This window comes from Fukomys damarensis, unplaced genomic scaffold (assembly GCF_012274545.1).
Source record: "Fukomys damarensis isolate Sample0158 unplaced genomic scaffold, DMR_v1.0_HiC HiC_scaffold_19, whole genome shotgun sequence".
Lineage (NCBI taxonomy): Eukaryota > Metazoa > Chordata > Mammalia > Rodentia > Bathyergidae > Fukomys > Fukomys damarensis.
This window is the reverse complement of record NW_022900931.1, coordinates 68,154,517-68,161,990: the sequence shown is the minus strand read 5'-3', so window position 1 is coordinate 68,161,990 and position 7,474 is coordinate 68,154,517.

Here is a 7,474-nt window from a genome sequence, read left to right as displayed (position 1 = left end):
CCTTCGATCGGATGTGCTGAGGACAGACGCAGGATGCCTGGCGGAAGTGTCACACGCTGCACTCATGACTGCTCAGCCACGGGCTCCACTGACAAGATGTCCGGCTGCAGAGCACCCAGCGCAGGAGCTCGGAGAGGCTCTTCACAGGCCTCGGCTCACTCTGGCCTTCTCTCCCATGGGGAAGCGCTTGGCACCCACTGGCAGGTTCCAGTGGGTAAAACAGTGGGATCTGGCCTCCGGGAAATGGCCTTGTGGACACAGCTTCAGGACACGGCCTTTGGGACATGGCATTGGGACACAGCTTTGGGACCCTTTTCAAGGAGCCGAGAGGCTACGCAGACAGCACCACCAGCCTTGCTGTCAGCCCATGGCCCCATGACCTCCACAAATGACTCTGTGTGGCTGGAACCTGCAGAGCACATGCACCACAGACACCACTCCAGTGAGCTCCAGGGGTCCACTTGGGGCAGAGGAGCAGGTCCTGAGCAGGCAGTTCAGGTCCTGACACCTGCTTCTCGTGACTGGGCTCACACAGGAGAATCAGGAACTTTCATTCTTTGTTTTGTTTTTTTTGAGACAGGGTCTCACTATGTAATTGAGACTGACCTGGAACTCACTATGTAGCCCAGGCTGGTCTTGAACTCACAGCGATCCTCCTGCCTCAGGCTCCTGAGTGCTGGGATTACAGGCATGAACCACCACACCCAGTTTAGGAACATTCATTCTTACCACGGCGGCACATTACCGACACGGACATGGACGTGGTGAGCACATTACCGACAGACTGCGCAAGGGCCCTGCCCCGTGCAGCCCCAGGGTCAAGGGGCGCAGACCGGCAGGCAGGGCTCGCCATGCCTGGGCTGAGATGGGCACGGGCTGCTCGGAGGCCGGAGCTTGCTTCCAGAGGGCCGGGACCCAGGACCCAGCACTTTCCCCTGTGCTTCTGGTCCTCCACCTGGTGCGCCTACCGAGGGCAGGTGCCAAGTGCCCTCCGCAGCAGCCCTAGATACCCTCAGCTGGGCCACACCAGAGGAGGGGCGGTGCGGACAGCGCAGGGGAGGGAGGACAATCTGTTTCCTGAAGGACAGAACCGGGGTTTCTGTTATTGTTATGATTGTCACAGAGGAGAGGTGCACTGGCCGAGGGGAGTCTCTGCTTCTGTCTTCGGGCTAGACTCCTGGCACTGCTGTGATGCTTGGGATTCTGAGCTTCAGGGAACTCAGATCTGGTGGCGCTGGAGAAGGGGACGTTGTCCTGAGCAGGCACCGGGCCCCGAACAGCATGCGTAAGGAATTCGGGGGGAGGGTGATGGCTGAGGACACGGGGCTCCTGTAGTGATGGTGGGAAAGAGTCCTTTCCGGCTGCACTTCTAACAGTAATCGCCTCCCCCAAAAAGAAGGAGTATGGCAGGAGGGGTGCCTGGCACGGGGATGGCCCTGGGTTCAACCCCCGTACCACACATGTGCACACGCACACACACACACACGCACACACACACACGTGCACACACAGGCACACGCATGCACAGAAGATTATGCAGAGTTAGTCACAGACACAGTCAGTGACCGGTAATCAGAGGTCAGCCTTCCCCTCTCTCCTGTGTGAGTGCTTCAGGAGGTGAGTCCGGAGTGCTCTACTCAGTTAAAAAAAAAAAAGAAGAAGAATTCAAATACGCCCTGAAGGAAATACCCTGAAAGCTAAATTTCTGTTTGAAAAATTAGCAGAAAATTCAAAATAGGGAAATAATTGAAAATGCTATCAAACAAAATCATGACATGAAAAAGAAATGAAAAGCCAAAAAGAATAAGATTCAGAAAATGAGAACAACCACAAAAGGCTGTGTTGAATAATGATAAGAACCAAGATTTTTCCAAGTAGGAAATTAAAAGCAGAAGGAGCAGAGAAACAATAGTAATAGCAATAAGAAAGAGTTTGGAGGCTGCAAAATCCATGTAAGTGGCCGGCCCGCTCCCTTCCCAGGATCTGCTGCCCCTGACAAGGAGCCGGGCCTCACAGTGACCCCAGAGACGGGAAGAAGAGTCCACTCAGCGCCGCAGAAGCCATGGCTCTGATCCACTTTTCCCCAAAGTGTGATTAACTAAGTTTACAAAGAATCCACCATGCACAGTGAAATTCTTGCGTCACCGTTGTTTTAAGTGCTTTTCAGCCCGGAGCTGGCAGATGGGGTAAATACAGAGCCAGGCTGTGCTGACTCAGAGCCTGCAGTGTTTAAATAAAAATGCTCCACACCGGGCTGCAGAAATATTTGTTCTGGAAATGGGAGACATTACCCTCATCAAGCAGACTCAGAAAAAAATCATCCAAGTGAGAAAGCAAATGTGTCTATTGAAACAAAGCTGTGTAGAAAGGGGCTTCTGCAATACGGGAAGAGATGTTTTCAAAGCGAATAGCAAACGTCCAGGCCGTAGGCAGGACAGAGCATTGGAGTCTTTGTCGGCTCTGAGTGTAAGGGCCTGGGTGCATGGTGGTTTGCCGGGCTTGTTACCATGGAAAGACCTAGGAGGGTCTCGTAAAAAAAAAGTTCTTTGTTTAACGTCATCTCGTTGAGGTCTTATTTTACAATCACACAAAGCAAACCCTGGGCGATTGTGCCCCACTGAGAACACCACAGCCAGTGCATGACTGGCAGTTCTTGGGGAGGGTTAATAAATTTAAAGATTGTTTCTTAGCACATATTTGCGGTACAATGATTACATTCCCGTGTGGAGTTGGTGCTGTATATAGAGCTTCACAATTATTCTCTGTCTCCAACCCTCCCTCCTGCTCCCTCTTCAACAGCGCTGAATGGAATTTTCCCCTCCATCTCTTTCTTGGTCCCTTCCCATTTGCAAAAGATCTATCTTCTTGTCTCCTATTGTCTGCTTTCTATTTCACCCTCTATTTAGGTTTCTTGTGTAAGAGAAAAATATAAAAACTCAACAAATTAGCCCCTTCCCCAAAATAAAAGTCCCCATAAAGATGAGCAAGTGAAATGAGCACACATCTGGGAAGAAATACAAACAGCCGATGCATACACGGTGGGATCTCAGCCCTGCTGGCTGTCAGAGAAATGCAAACTGAAACAAGCCTGAAAGAATGGCCACCCTCACGAAATCAAGCAGATTGGGGTAAAAGGAGCCCTTCCACCGTTGGTGGGAGTGTAAGCTTGCACAGCCCTGTGGAAGTCCGCAGGGAGAGCCCTCAAGACCGACTGCAGTCCACACCCGTCATGGGTCTGTAGCGGTCCCACCAGAGCTGCTCCTCAGGCCGAGCCGATGACTATCTAAGTTTTCACACAGTTTTAAGCATTTTCTTTCTTTCTTTTTGTTGGTACCGTGGATTGAACTCGGGTCCTTGCATTTGCGAGGCAGGTGGCAGAACCACTGAGCTAAATTCTGAGGCCCAAGCATTTTCTTTTCAGGTTCATCTCATGGTGGAGTATTTAAAATTTTTGTCTTGCTCAAAACTGTGGTAAAATATACACAACATAAAACTTACCATTTTAAGCAGTTTTCTTAGCGCCCAGTTGGGAACTGTTAAATTCTATCACAGTGTTTGGCAGCCACCACACTTGACTGATGGGGTGGGAGGAGAGGACATGGAGAGCAAGTCGGTGACGTGATGGGGCCTGAGCTCCCCACCCGGACAGAGGGTGCAGCACACCACCCTCCCTCCTGAGCCAGCAGCTGTCTGGGTGCGCTCCTGTCAGGTGCTACAGGGGGGCTGCAATGCGGGTGGGAGGAGGAGTCGGGAGGTGGGCAGACCCCGTGCCTGGCTGGCTTGGGGGCTGCCCCGCTTGCTTCTCAGAGCCCTGGCTGTTATCTCTGTGCCCCCTGGGAGTGGACAGCAGTGGGAAGGTCTGTGATGGACATTGAGCTCCTCCAAACCACCTCTGCGCTCTCTGAGAGCCATTCCGTCATCACAGCGAGGCCCCACTCAGTCTGCAGGTGTGCTCGGCACCCACCTGGTGGACGGTGTTTAACCCATGTGTGTTACCTGCAGAGCCTGGAAAATTCCAGTCTCCGGCTTCCTGTCAACCCCACTTGTTTTCTCCTGACTGGCCAGCTGCACTTTCCATGGCAACAATAATGCTTGCCGAGCTGAGGACCCTGCTGCCAGGCAGAGGACGTGGGGCCCAGGGGCAGCAGGGGACAGCAGGTCCACGCTCGGGGCTGGTGGAGGCCGAGCAGCAGAAATAGGAGGCGCTGGCCCTGCTCTGTCCACCCTGGAGTGAGAGCGGCCAGGAGCACAGCTTGGCCTGGACCTGCCCAACCCTTCCAGCAGCCCAAGTGCAGCATGGCGCATGTCATCATGGCTGGGCCTCCACGAGGCGTGGCTTGTTCTGGAGCCCACAGTCCCAAGTGTACTGAGTGCCCCCAAGTGTTCCCTTTGACTGGGGGTGTTAAGCTCGGGACCTTTCGCTTGTGAGGCAGGCGGCAGAATCACTGAGCTAAACCCCCGGCCCGGTTTTACTCTGCTTTAAAATTAATTTTTGTTTTGGTTGGCACACTACTTATGCACAGATTTCGAGGTTCGATGTGATGTTTCGATTCGTGTCTGTGCTGCTCATCGTAGACTCACGGCTTATTCGCCTGTCCACCCCCTGACACCGTGAACGTTTCCGTGTGGTGAGGAAGTCAGCTCTCCTCTGGCCACCTGGGGACCACAACTGTCCACTCTGCCGCAGTGCGGTGGATTGCACTCTGTCCACCCCTCCCTCGAGATGCTGCACAAACATCCCAAACTCCTTCCTGCCCAAAGGAGAGCACATGCCCCGGGGCCTACTCTTTGGAAGAATCTGGGGCTCAGCTGCATGGGAAGGTGTCCGTGAGGTCCTCCACAAGATGCGTCCACACCAGCTATGTAGCCCAGACTGGCCTCCAGCTTATGATCTTCTTGCCTCAGCCTCCCGAGTAGCTGGAAATTGCGCACCTCATCTTATGCCTGAGTGAGGCATACCAGAGTTAGCCTCCCCAGTAGCCAGTTTCCTCCACGTGACAGGGCAAGACTTTGGTCTTCGCCTGTGGTGGTACCCATCTGTGGACTCAGCTTCTTGTGAAGCTGAGGCAGGAGGACTTCGACTTTGAGGCCAGCCTGGGCAAACTACCAAGATCCTATCTCTATAATAATGATACATAAATGTAAAATGGGGATAGGAGCTCTTAGAAAAGGAGGACTTCTATGCTGGGAGACAAGGAGCATTTACAAAGAAAGTTCTGTCCTCTCCCCCCTCCTCCCGTGGGCCTGGCTTCCCTCGTGGGTGGGCTGGGACCCCAGGAGGGCAATGGGGAAGCAGGCCCGGCCTGCCTTGGGTTCCCACGGGTGGATGGGGCAGGCCGCACCCAGCTCAGCTGAGGCCCAGGGGTCCAGGCCGCACCCCAGTCCACGCAGCAGGCAGACGGTGAGCGAGGGAGCCGAGGGGAGACAAAATCAGGACAGAAGAGAAGCTGGCAGTGGCCCGCTGAGGATCAGCTTCTGTGAGCCCTGTCTCCTTCTGGTCAGTGCCACCTGCAGGAGCACCCGGCCTGCCCACCCGGTGCCCTTCCCTCTGCAGAAGACCTGTGTCCCTGCTTCCCATTACATCTTTTTCATTTTCCTTTTTGAATTATTTATACTCGGGTTTGTCATAGCCAAGAAACCGTGCAACAGGTACACGTGTGTCTGATCTGTTTCACTCAGCCCTGCGGCCCTTGCCCGTTGACTGAATTTCTGACCGAGGGTCCACAGCAGTGCGCACGCCGGGTCCCAGCAGCACAGTGACAACAAGAGGACATCCTGCACCTACAGCCCAGAGAGAAGGACGACACAGGGGCTCAGGTCTGGAGTTGGAATTTTAATTCTTATGGGAAAACAAGCAAGAGGCTGCTGAATCCTGGCTTTCTTCTGGGTCCCAGGACCCAGAGCTTCTTTCTTCCATTGGTCACTGCAGCTGCTTTCAGGACCTCACAATAGAATTGCGGTTCTTTTTCAGAACAGTGAAGAAAGGGGTAAAGGATGGAAGGAAACCTGCCCTCTGGGTGGACAGGCAGCCACCACGCTTTCCAACCTAGGGACCTCCTGCAAGTACACGTTTTATGTTCCGTGGTCTACATAGCCACACGGACCGTTGGTGGCACTGCTGGGCGGGGCGGATCCTGACCTGAGAGATGTCCGTGAGCTGTCAGGGATTTTGGGGGCAGGTTTTGTGTTCCTCAGAGAAACCTGACAGAACGATTACAGTTAAGGACAGTAGGAAGGGGAGGGGACGTGCACCGCAAACTCGGCCTCCAACACGAAATTAAAAGGAGTTTGGAGGGAGAGCCCGCCGCTGTCCCACACCTGCCTGAGTTTATATCTCGGAAGCTTCCTGCCGGTGTCTACTCCGGGGCCCAGATGGAATCAGAGGCATCGAGGCAGCGACTGGCTGGCTGCGTTCTTCTGTCTTTGTCCTCGACTCAAGTCTACTGCTTTGTCTGTTCATTAGCAAAATGTGGGAAACTTACGAAACAAATGCATTGTGTCTTATCTAGAAATGATGTGGGAAATCTTGCGGTTAGTTTGGGTGAAGAAAATCAATTTGCGTAGTTTATTTCAATCTAAACAAAATGTCAATTTTGTTTAAAATTTTTCTTTTTTTTTTAACAGCAATAAGATTAGGCATACGTGATGCAAACAGAACATCAGAAAAACTGATGAGAATGTGAGGTGTCTGTGTGAATCTCCCCAGGACGGGAAGCAGTTCTGGCAGCGGGCGGGGCACCGGGGCTTTGAAGCACCGAGAATTCCTCTGCCTCTGTTCTTTTTCACTCTCTCCGCACATCCCTAAATCCCAAGAGAGACATCTGTCTGGAGCACAGCTTAGCTTCCATCCTCTGGGTGGAAACATTTCTGTGACAAGAGACTGGAATACTGACTGCTAAAGCAAGAGCAAACACAGGCACACAGAAAAATGCATTACTGAGCTGCTGACTGAACCAAAAACCGCAGAACTTGCTGGACCTGGCTTCTCACACGCTTCATCAGTGACCCAGCCTGTCCACCTCCAGGCCCTGGCCTCCCTGCTGGGGGACAGCAGAGGGACCAGGTGATCAGGAGGTTGTGGGAGCCGGGATGGTGTCCTACAGGCCCACAGGGGGAGCAGGCCGCAGAGAAGCTCTCCCGAAGGCGGGGATTCGTGGGGAAGAAAGCCTATGTCCAGGTCACTTTTCTGCTGTCACCAGTGTTTCTGGCTGCACACGGTCCCCTTCGTCGGTGTCACACCCGCCCCACCCACGACCTCCACACACTAGGTAGTATCAGTGACCTCCAGACTCTAATTCCTAGACTTTTGCACATTTCTACCAACACAAAGTGCTCCTTTGTCTTACTACCATATCTCCTTCTTTCTCTCTCTCTCTCTCTCTCTCTCTCTCTCTTTTTTTGGTTTTTTGAGACAGGATCTCACTATGTAGTTGAGACTGACCTGGAATCATTTTTTTTTTTTTTTTTTTTTTTT